The 12,208-nt window shown below is 49.4% G+C and overlaps 1 non-coding gene across 1 annotated transcript; it reads left to right on the forward strand.

Annotated features, from left to right (window-relative positions):
* Positions 1 to 10,072: 10,072 nt before the first annotated feature.
* Positions 10,073 to 10,179, forward strand: LOC118022010. Its single transcript, XR_004682349.1, has one exon. It is a non-coding gene; the product is annotated as a U6 spliceosomal RNA (small nuclear RNA).
* The last annotated feature ends 2,029 nt before the right edge of the window (positions 10,180 to 12,208 follow it).

The following is a 12,208-nucleotide window of genomic DNA, read 5'->3' on the forward strand; positions in this document are numbered from 1 at the left end:
CTTCCTTCCTTCCTTCCTTCCTTCCTTCCTTCCTTCCTTCCTTCCTTTCTCTCTCTTTCTTTCTTTTTGGTGTCAGCAAAATAACCCAAGAGAGTAAATATGCTCTAATATTTTTAATGGCTTCATATTTAAGAAATAGAATTGTTTTGCTTTTTTCTTAAAAAGTTGGAGAACAGGGGCTCCTGGGTGGCTCAGTTCGTTAAGCATCTGCCTTCGGCTCAGGTCATGATCCCAGGGTCCTGGGGTCAAGTCCCGCATCGGGGGTCCCTGCTCAGCGGGAAGCCTGCTTCTCCCTCTCCCACTCCCCCTGCTTGTGTTCCCTCTCTAGCTGTGTCTGTCAAATAAATAAACAAAATTTAAAAAAAAAAAGGTTGGAGGACAGCAATGAGGCACTAAATTTTGCATAGAGATCGGCACGAGTGGAGATCTGGTGAAACATTACCTCATGCGCATTGACACCTGCTGTCCCATGACCAGCATTAAGGTTCCCACAAAATGCTTTCTACGCTCGAGATCCTTCCGGCATTCTCTCCACAGAAGGCTGGAGCCAGAGCGATGGAAAGCCACCTTACAGAACCCCTCACTATGCAGGGGAGGAAGCCAGGCTCCTGGCTGGAGGGGCACGTGTGGTCAGGCAGCACCCACTCCAGTTGTGAGAGGCAGCCCGGGGCACTGGGATCTGGATGCACCCCTCCTCCTGTTTAGGTGGCCAGGTCTGCCCAGAACCCATCTGGCTCGGGGCCCATGCAGTGTCTTCCAGAATCTGTCACTATGATACAGGGACCACAGACCTTCAAACAACCAGGACCACAAATTCAGATGTAGTAAAGGGGGGCTTGTCCCCTCTGGGATCCCCAGGGAGTCAGGTCCCCGGACGCCTGAGAGCCTCGGGCTCCAGAGCAGGCAAAGGATCCTCACAGCTGTCATAGTTAACCCAGGCAGGTTAGGCTCATAGATCAGCCCTTCTGTTTTATATTAGTTCAGTTTGGGTTAGTCTGTTCTATTCTATTCTATTCATTTTTACTTTATCTTATTGTATTTTACTTTTCTTTTTACTTTGCTTATTTCATTTACTTTGTTTCATTTTACTTAACTCTAAACAACAGTGGAGACCCCTCCCACCACATGCCCACACAGTGTCCGATTTCTGCCGCACATCTCCCTGGAAGGCCTGGGCAGGGCTCAGACTCCAACCAGAGAAGATAACTGCAATCCAGGAGGACTCACGCTTCATAGGAGAGGACGTCCTTCAGGTCAAGTGATAACTGAGTCAATCAGGCCAAAACCCAAAAAGCAAACCTGCCTCTTCGAGGAAAAGAAACAAATTATGAAGATGTGTGTTTTCCCCACTGAGCTGCGGTGGGTTACAGACCTGGCTCCTTGAGTGATGACACATGGTGCTGTGGGGTGCTGATACCTGCAGCCCTCTGGGGGTCCAAGCACAACCCTGGTTGCAGACAGAGCCAGAAGAGTGCACCTGAGCCATTTTCCAGCTGTTGGAAGGGGCAGCAGGGCCATGTGAGTAGGAGGCAAGGGGGGACGGGCAGAAATTTCAGGACACAAGACCTGGGACCTAGGACCCAGGATGCAGGACCAGGACCCAGCATCCAGGACCCAAGACCCGATGCAGGAGGTGGGACCCCAGGACCCAGGACCCAAGATGAGGGACCAGGACCCAGAATCCAGATCCCTGGACCCAGGATGCAGGACCTGGGACCCCAGAGCCCAGGACCAAGGATCCAGGACCAAGGATGTAGGACCAGGACCCCAGAGCTCAGGACCCAGGACCAAGGATGCAGGACCTGGGACCCCAGAGCCCAGGACCCAAGACTCAGGATTCAGGACTAGAACCCAGCATCCAAAACCCAAGACCCAGGACCCAGGACCCAGGACCCAGGACCCAGGTGCTCTCGGCCCTGGGCTTTCTGGGCACAGCATGACCCCTTGCGCCTCTCCTGAGACTGGGTTCACCGGGAGCACAGTTTAGCTCGGCTCTTCTGTGAGCATCATTGTGTCTTACTCAGTCCTACACCCCCAAATCTGGGCATTTTGCCCTGTAAATAGGAGATGTTGGTTTAATAAACATTTATCTCATTCAACAAAGAGGTATTGAGTACCCTCTGTGTGCCTCGTCCTAGGAATAAACTAAGAAACAATAGAAAATGTCCAGGCTCTTATAAAATTTCCATTCTAATCAAATTTCTGCTCATTACTAAGTAAGTAAATAACTAAGCTACCCATCTCAGCTATGTGAAGAAAAACCCAAGAATGTATTAGATGGAGATGTTGGGGGGACAGGCTGGGCAGGCGCCAGCTACTTTAAAGAGTCTTAGGGGATGCATGTTGGAGACATGCCAGGTGATCTCAGATCTGAGCAGCAAGAAGGAACCAGACAAGTAAGAGACAAAAAACGTGCTCTCACACAGAGGGGACAGCCAAATTCCTGAGGCAAGAACAAGCTGAGGGTGTTGGTCTCACTCGAACTTGAGAGCACGAATGGGGGTCTTTGTCCACTCAGGCTGCTGTAGCAGAACTCCACAGACTGGGTGCTTATAGCAACAGATGCTTAGTCTTACTGTCTGGAGGCTGGATGTCCAGGATCAAGGTGCCACCAGATCTGGGTCTGATGAGACCCCACTTCCTGGTCCATTGATGGTACCTTCTTGCTGTGTCTTCACATGGTAGGAGAGTGAGGGAGCTCTCTGGGGTCACTTTTATAGACAGTAATCTCGTCATGGGGGTCCACCCTCATGACTTCATCTCCCAAAGGCCCCACCTCCTAACACCATCACACTGGGGGTTAGGATCCAACGCATGAATTTTGGGGGCATACCAACAATTGTCCTGTAGCAGGGAGCGGAGAGAGGGAACAAACTTATACACAGAAGGAGCAGCACCTTCTGGGTTTTGGGGTCCCAGTCGGGAATGGGGGTGGTACTCCAAGGAAGTGGGAAGCTATAGACAGGATGGTTATGAACTTGGGAGAGGTGTGATCCCATGGAGGCAGCATGTCGGAGGAGAGGATGGTGAGCTGAATGAATATCGCTGAAGCAATTCTACAAGGAAATGCTTGATTCCTTCCCATACATCTTGACGGATGCATGGCAAACACAGTGAACACCTACGTCTTGAAATTTTCAAGGCCCCCTCTCCCCGTGCTAGAGGCTGAGCGGGGCTGCCAGCCGCTGTGGGGCAACAAGCTGCCACTTCCAACGGAGCACCGAGCTACTCGAGGTGGTGGCAAAGGAAACACATAAAATGCCCAAGTGTGTCGACCGGGATTTCAGTAATCAAATATCATTTGTGTGTTTTCCGCATTATGGTGGGAGCACTCTGGAGCCAGCCTGTTTCCCATCCTGTTCCTGTTAAATTGTATTCTCGGAGTGAATTCTCATCAGTCCCACTTGAACCCTGATCCAGGTTGTGCCTGCATTTCTATTCTAAACCGTGTTTACCGAAGGTTTACAACTTGGCAGCAAAAACTAGTTGGCACCGAAACTGGAAACTTGGCGTGAACAGTTTGGCATAAACATTGCCCGGAAGCAGTTTTTCTATCTAAATCTGAGAAAAACAGGCTAGGTCATTTTCCAGTTATTTGTGTTATTCATGCATAAATAAAATGAAGCCTGACAGCCTCAAACAGTTGTTTGCTTTTGCACTCTTCAAAAATAGATTTGATCCAAGAAAAGTAGCATTTGGTAAACAAATACTCCATGACGGACTGTAAAAAAAAAAAAAAGAAAGAAAAAAAAGTGGGCTGGACTACATTAAATAGAAAGGGAAAATGGAAGTGTTTCAAAAGTCACTTTGTGTCCGAAAGTAGGAGCTCCGCGAGGTGATCAGACCAATTCTAGAGGCACATTGAGAGAGGCCCATTTGAAAGTGTAAACAAGCCAAAGATAGACTGCCCATTAAAATAAAGTTCTATTAAAATCTGAGCTCATCCCAAAATACAAGGTAACTAAATCTATAATGTGCAAGCAAGGAAAAAAAAGGGGGGGTAGTTTTTTTAAGTGAGTTTTCTAAGAGCAGTGGGTAGAAGGAAGAAAAGATATGAATGGTACATGAAAATGTGCTGATTTAAAACAAAACAAAACAAAACAAAAACTAATGGTGACATTTGAGGTCCTCTGCCCATCTATGTGCTGCACTGAACACCTAGAAATGCAGTCTGTGGGCCTCGAATTCCTGTAGCCGGCACCAGCTCTCCAAAAAGAGAACGTGAGGGTCTAGACCTCACTCCAAAGAAAGCCTTTCTGGCAAATTTAAAAGTCAGCCTTGACGTCAAGCGACTCTTGACAACACTCGCTTTGAGCTCCGTGGCGCGTGGGCAGAACGGACTTTCACTCCGGCCACCCCATCAGCGGATGACTGCAAAGCCCATGTAGGGCAAAGTAACACCAGGCCAACTCAAACAGAAAGTAAAAATAAGTCAGAGAGGAAAGAAGGCAGGACGGGGAAGACAGGCCCCGCCTGGAACAAGTTCTCTCTCTGGAAGGAATTGTTTTCCCAGGTTTGCTTTGAGTGGATGTGCCTTTCCAGTAGTTTGTTTTTGTTTTTTTTTTTTTAAGCTGCAGTCACTGTTCAAATCAGATGCAGGAAATCATCCATCCATCCCATGGTTGTTCTTGGTTTAAAAAAGAAAAAAAAATCTTGTGTTTAGGCAGACGGTAAGCAGCACAATAGAATTCTATCATCTGATGGTGGAAGGGTTTGCCACCTGCAGTCTTACCTGAAGGACCCCTATGGTCCTTGGTAAATGAAGGCTGGAAACACTCCCAGGACACATCTCGGAGCCGTTTTGCTCCCCAGAACCATCACATGACCCGGAGAATCTCTGAGCACCAGGCCACTTTCCCAGGGCAGACCCTGCTAGCGTTCCCTGTCGCTGAGGAGAAAGCCTCTGTTTACCCTAATCCTTAGGTCATTGCCATAGCAATGACCTGGCATGGAGAATTCTGACTTGTCCCCAAATTTGTGAAATTTCTGAAATTTGTGAAACATGTTTTTACAACATGAAGAGCTCACCTTCCTCAGTGAGTAGGATAAATAACCATATAGATCATGCAGTTGAGAAAACTCACAGTATGAAGAAGGGAGCGTCTCCTGCCTTCCACGGGCTGCAGACCAAACCAACACCCAGCTGACAGGCCTCGCCAAAACTAGCCGCTGAGATCCAAAGTATGTTCTCAGATTTTGCATTGCTTCTAAACATGTTCTTTAGCGGCGCACTGTTAGCCTGAACTGACTCGTTCTCGAAGTCGGTTCCTTGAGGCCCGAGATACATTTTATTTGTGTTCTCAATTTCCAGCACAGCTCCTGATGGTTGGCAGAGCCTCACTGAACATCTGTTGAGTGGACCCACAGTCACCGTGGGATTGATGCTACGGTGCTGGTGAACGTTTATACCTACAACCAGAGAGAGAGAGAGACCTTTTTTCTTGTTTTAAAACTGAGGGAAAGAAAGGTTTAGAAGCTGAAAGAGATGTGTACCGCTCAGTGTAGAGGCAGGAGTTGTTTTGAAATGTGAGTAGATGGGAGGCCCAGGTCCGACATAGAGGGGCTGATGGGGTTCGGGATCGGGGAGAGCAGACAATTCCTGGAACAGTGCGCTCCTCAGTACATAGTCTAAAGCTTTGGGACCCAACAAGGGCAGGCTTAGCTAGCTGTAGACTGTGGATGTAGAGGAGTCACGGTTAGGGCTGGGAACCCCAGGGAAGGTGGGTGTAGGATGGGAGTGTGCCTTGTAAAAAATTCTGCATTTCTGTGTACAGTTGTTAACGGGGGAAAGCACTATATTTTTAATCCAACCTAGAGAAAGACAAGAAGTCAAGTCCACAGAGTCTCCTGGCTGAATGGCGTGTGCGTCCTCTTGATTTATCAGGCTGAGATTGGGGCTGCAGGGACACCTGTGAGGACAGTGTGTGGCCTCACCTTGTCACTTCCCTTGGCCACTTTGCTGTTGCATCAGTGGGTATTCTATGTACGGAAATCAGAGTGTAGGACACACTCACTTTGACCGAGAATTAACCCAACCCAGTATCCATGTCCCGAAGGGACTTCACTTAATGCTCTTTCTGCACTCTGTACTACATCTTGGGAAGTGAAAGAGAAGCCAAGTGTCAGTGTTATTTCTTGGAACCGAAACTGACAACGAAGACAAGCGGCAAAGGGGAAGGAGCTTGAGTTTTGGATTCAGAAAGCACGGGGCGGGCTCCTCTCCTGTCTCTGCACTCGCAGGACCTGTGACTTTGGGCACGTTTCTCAGCCCATCTGAGCCGAGACCATCTTGGCCATAGAATGAGGCTGTTCACACTTACTTCCAGAGAATTCACCAGAGGGGCTCATAGGAGGTGCCCCACGAGGTGCATGGCACCTAGAGGAAGTTAGACTCGGCACATAGCTGCTCTCTCGGCATATCCAGGGCTGTCTGCCTCCACGTTCTCCCTGATTCTGACCCGCTCGGTCCTCTCTTCCTCCAGGCCACAGCCACGTCTTGCCCCAGCTACTCTCATATGCTCTCACCCTCTCCTCCCTGCCCACAGCCCCACAACACCCTTAAAGGAACGCACAAGCCCAGAGCAGAACTGGCCCCGCTGCTTCCCACCTGGCATCACATTCCCTCCCTCGGCTCATCCTGGCTTCCTTCCTCCTACTTCTGGAACGTCAGGCTCCCTCCTGCTCTAGGGCCATGGCCCCCAGCTTCTCCTGCCGGGTGTGCCAGCCCAGAGACCTGCACCACCTGGATCTCCCTGACATCTAGTTGCCATGTAGGAGATCCCTTCTTTCAGTAAATACTGAGTTTTCAAACTAAAGGAGGCTCCCACCTTCCCAAACCCTCCGTTAACTTTCTCTGTCACATGTATCCTCATGTGCTCATTTCTGTCTTCCTGCGCTCTGGCCGGCCCGGGGGGCTTATGGACTACAGCCATTCATCCCTCAGAGCTCTGGAGGCTGGAGGCTGAGATCGAGGTGCTGGCAGACTCGCTGTCTGCTCAGAGCCGTCTTCCTGGTTCACCTGTCTTCTCGTGGAGGAAGGGGCAAGGGGGCTCTCTGTCCTTTTAGAAGGACACTAATCCCATCATGAAGGCTCCACCCTACAACCTAATGACCTCCAGCTCCTCACACCATCACTGGGGGTTAGTTTTCAACACATGATTGGGGGGGGCAGGGACACAAACGATCTGTAGCACAGAGTGTGACTATGGGAGTCCCCCCAGAATATCAGCCCCGAGGAGCGCAAGACCACTGCACACCACCAGACAGCGCTAGGCGAGCCCGGCAGCAAACAGGTGAGCACATGCGCCCACGTGACAGCCTGCTGAGCCCTAACCCCTCACTCCCTGGTCGGTCTGGGTCCATCCAAGTCACTGGACATATTTGAGAATTGAACTGATCACAAAACAATGATGCTTTTATGCTCTGAAACTATAATAATGTGCTGGCTTAGACGGAAGGGAGAGGGCTGGGGGGCTCTCGGCAGTGGCTCTGGGGTGCGGGTGGGCAGCCCAGCTCACTCACGGGGCGCGCAGAAACCAGTGACAGGGATTCGCAGACGGTTTCGGCCGGGTTCTGGTTCCATCATATTGTAACAGCTTTATAAATTACTTTATCCTTTTTCCATAAGAGCATTCGTGACGTGAAGAGGTCAGTTCCATTTTCAGTTATGCTTTATTGCATTTTAAGGAAAAATTATATATTACAGTCGAAGTTGCCAAGTTGGGTGTTTTCAAAGGTCACAGAATATAAGACGCACAAATGTGAAGGAGACACGGTTGGGCAGATGCTTTACTAGCTGTCTCAAGAATAACTTCTGGTCTCATCTGTACTTTTGATTTAATCTTCAGACGAAACGTGTCAGCCTCACGTTCTCTTCCCGCACACGAGGCCGGGGGTGCAGAGGTGGGTGGTGGGTGCTGTCACCTCAGCAATGAGGCGCTCCGGAGCCTCCCCATGAGCCAGCACAGGGATAGCAGGAAGCGGGGGGGCTCAGGTGGGTGGCAGGCATGACCCAAAGGTGGGAACCCCTTCCCCGCCTCCCAAAATGTCGCAGATGGAAGGGGTGTGCTCTGGGCTGTTATCAATTTCCAAAGCACCCAGTCGGTCCAGTGTAGCATGCCTTGGGTCTTGTTTCTTGGAAAATGGTCAAATCTAACTTTTCCGGGGTCTCTACCATTGTGGCGGTCACTGCTCCCCTTGCAGGCACTCCATATTTATACCCATGAGCCCTCCCAGTCGACCAGGAGGGCCTTACATCTCCCAGAAAGATCAGAGATGCCTAGCTCATGGCATGAAGGAACCCACTCAGAGCACTGGTCAGCAGTGGCAGGACTCAGACCTGGGCCCGTCATTACCGGTGACAGGATGGTGGGGAGGCCGATAATGAACACTTACTGGGCACCTGCTGGAAAGCAAGGTGGAAACACAGCAGCCCTGGGAGGTAACACTATTATCATCCCTGTTGTCCAGGTGAGGAAAGCAGGGCTCCCAAGGCCAGAATCTCGGTGCTGGCAAGTGGTGTCTGCCCAAAGTCCACTCCCCATGCAGGGCCCGGCAACAGACGTCCCCAGAACAGCAGGGCTGCCCCCACGATCCTGGCCACAGCTCGAACCCTCGGGGGCTTGGACACACCGGAGTTCCTGGGGGAGCCCTGGGGGGGGGGCCTCTCTGTCTGGCATCAGACTTTCCCTGCACTCTGTTCTGATGCACAAGGAGCGGCTGGGGGGCCACCTGTCACAGCTAAAAGTGAGGATGCTTGAGGCAGGCAGCCAGCTCATCATCCCTCTTCCTGACAGCAAAATGGAACGGAGGCATGAATAAGGTTGATGGTGTGACTACATTTTCTACAGAAATGTGCTCTGTGAGTCATGGAAGGGCGTCTACAAGTGAATGCAGTCACCCAGCAGATGCACCCCTCGTGACGCCCAGCCAGCCTTGGATTCACTGTGTGGTCGGCTCCCCTCGAGGTCTGCCACCTTTCCCTGGCTCCAATAGCTGTAGATTCACAGAAGTCTTTCCCGAGCTTCCTCTGCAAGGACCATCTGCCTACAGTCCCCAAGGATCTCCCTCTATGGTAGCAACCATGTCCCTCTTACTGTCGCTGAACTCTTCCTTCTTGGATACAGGTCATGGTTCATGCACCTTTTCCTCCTGGAGTGTGGATCCCCTGGGAGCAAAGACCCACCCAGCCCATCCCTTACCGTGCCTCCCAAAGTCTGCTGAGGAAGACAGGATGGAGCGTGGGAAAAGCTCATCCTCTCTGGGATGAAGTGAATACATTTTTCCTGCCCCAAAAAAGGAATTCAGAGTTCATGTAACCCCTCCTAGAGAGCTCAAGCACATCCAAGCCTCGCTGTCGAGTCTAGCAGGGCTCAAGCGTTACCAGTATTCTGAAATCTAAGAAGAGGCAAAAAGGGAATATAGGTTTTTAAAAATATGCCTTCTCTGCTCGCTCTGACCCCCTCTCCCCCTCTTCCTTCCCTCTGGTCCAGCTACTTCGTATCCTACCACAATCTCTCTGGTGAAGGCACTGGGAGGAAGCAGGCATTTCTATATTTATTTAAAAATCTACAGGCTACAGAAAGCCCTTTATTTTGACAGCTAGCTAGGCCTTTGTTATATTGATAATATATGGCTGCTATTTTTCTGCCAGTGTCCTTTTCTGTGGTCAGAGTGACATCTTTTTTTTTTTTTTTTTAAGATTTTATTTATTTATCTGAGACAGAGAGAATGAGAGAGACAGAGAGCACATGAGAGGGGGGAGGATCAGAGGGAGAAGCAGGCTCCCTGCAGAACAGGGAGCCCGATGCGGGACTCGATCCAGGGACTCCAGGATCATGACCTGAGCCGAAGGCAGATGCTTAACCATCTGAGCCACTCAGGCGCCCCAGAGTGACATCTTTGCATCACCCAGAGTAGAGCGACCAGAAGTCAGTCGACAGATAAATCACATTCGCAGCCCCACCATGAATTAGCTCTTCAGTGTGTGGATGTCTGTAATGATGCATATGGAATCCAGGTGCCACCGAGATTTTAGTTTATCAGGGAAATAATTTAAGTATTAAAAGATATAGTGCTCGCTTCGGCAGCACATATACTAAAATTGGAACGATACAGAGAAGATTAGCATGGCCCCTGCGCAAGGATGACACGCAAATTCGTGAAGCGTTCCATATTTTGCTCTTCTCTGACATCCGCGGGTGGGGAAACTGAGGCTCCACACATGGACGCTTTTACTCCGCGGAGGACCGGTCCCGGCGATCCCGGCACAAGGGCAGGATGACGCAGCGCCGTGCCCTAGCTGCAGCCAAAACGGGGGGGCGGTTCCCGGCACCCTGCGAGGCTGGCCCTTCCCTCTGGGGACCTGGGATTCTGTCTCTCGCGCTGGCCACTCAGGTGCCCCCTGTCCACTGTGCCACCACGTAGACGTGCATTCTTTAATAAATAAATAAATAAATAAATAAATAAATAAATAAATAAATAAATAATATAATATAATATAAATATGTATTTAGCAATGCTTTTCTTTGTTGTTGTTTACTTTGGTGATTTCTCTTAGACTTTTCATAGAACTGCTTTAGTCTCTGAGCAGAATAAGAGACTCATTAAAAAAGCACAAAGGAGTCAGGGCTCAAGTAAGACAAAATTCTGTTAAATTGCAAGTAAGTGGGGCACCTGGATGGCTCAGATGGTTAAGCGTCTGCCTTCAGCTCGGGTCATGATCCCAGGGTCCTGGGATCGAGCCCCGCATCGGGCTCCCTGCTCAGCGGGAAGCCTGCTTCTCCCTCTCCCACTCCCCCTGCTTGTGTTCCCTCTCTCGCTGTGTCTCTCTCTGTCAAATAAATAAAATCTTTAAAAAAAAAAAAAAAAAAATTGCAAGTAAGTGGCTAAAAGGAACCCAAAGCCAAAATGCACCTGATGGGTTACGGTGGCCATAGTTAAGGGTCCCTCAGCAGGGCATGGGATGGCGGGGACCCAGCAAGCTCTCTGTGGATGGGCAGTCACAGTCAAGCGTTGCTGGATTTAAATATTGCATTGAGTGTGTGTGTGCATATGTGAGCAAGTGTGTGCATTATCTTTCTGGGAAGATACTAAAGAAGGAATATAGGGTAAACAGCTGTTACTTTTTTGGGGTGGAGAAAATTAAATAGAAGAGTTTATTTTATTTTATAGCTGTCTGTTCTGCTTTAATGTTCCATGTGCAGGTCATTCACTTCTCATTGTTAAAAATGTCTTGGTGGTAGAGTTGATGCCCGCTTTTCTCCTTACATATCTCTATATTAAAAATGAAAGCAATTTATTTTAAAATAACTACCTAATGGCATTTTTTTGGACTTTGATCGCTAGATAAATATATCAAGGCAGAGAATTTACTTTGATCTCACACATTCTCTACGTTTCTAAAAGTTTACACCAGCATTTTAGCACCTTGCTTACACTTTCTAGATTGGCATCACTATTATTTCCACTAACTGGAAAACATTTTGTTCTGTGATGAGCAGACTTCCTTCATGACAGCCTGAGTTGGAAGCAGAGGCCTTGAGTCCTCTCCAGGGGACCATGACACACGCTCGGAGTTTTCAGTGTAATTAGTCCGAACCCACTGCTTATGAGAATCACAGGGAGGGCAAATCACTTTAATAGGTTTCCAGCACCTTTATTACCCAGTAATTTTATAGTTTGTGTGCTAAATGCTCCGAAGCTTATAATCATTTCTGCTCTCATTCGGCACACCTACCACTTTACAAATGTATGAAGGAAAACAGGAGGCCAAGTGAACTGCCAGGTCAGGGAGCCTGCTGCAACTGCTGGCCTGGAGACATAGCCGTGAGGCTTTTCCAGCTAAGTTTCCTTCTCACCCACAGTCCTGTTTAAAAGTGTGGTCTGGGGACACCTGGGTGGTTTAGTCAGTTAAGCGTCTGCCTTTGGCTCAGGGTGTGGTCTCAGGGTCCTGGGATCGAGCCCCCCGTCGGTGGGGCTCCCTGCTCAGCAGGGAGTCTGCTTGTCCTTCTTCCTCTGCCCCTTCTCCCCACCCGTGCGCTCTCTCTATCTCTCTCTCTCTTGCTCTGCTCTCTCTCTCAAATAAATAAATAATATCTTTAAAAAAATAAAAAGTGAGGTCCCAGAGACACTCACATAGGGAAAAAGATGTTGTTGACGTGTTTGGGGGTGTTTAATGAGGAATTCATCTTGTTGAGAAACACCTGCT

The sequence above is a fragment of the Mirounga leonina genome, unplaced genomic scaffold (genome assembly GCF_011800145.1).
Source record: "Mirounga leonina isolate KUSES-001 unplaced genomic scaffold, KU_Mleo_1.0 Mir_175, whole genome shotgun sequence".
Lineage (NCBI taxonomy): Eukaryota > Metazoa > Chordata > Mammalia > Carnivora > Phocidae > Mirounga > Mirounga leonina.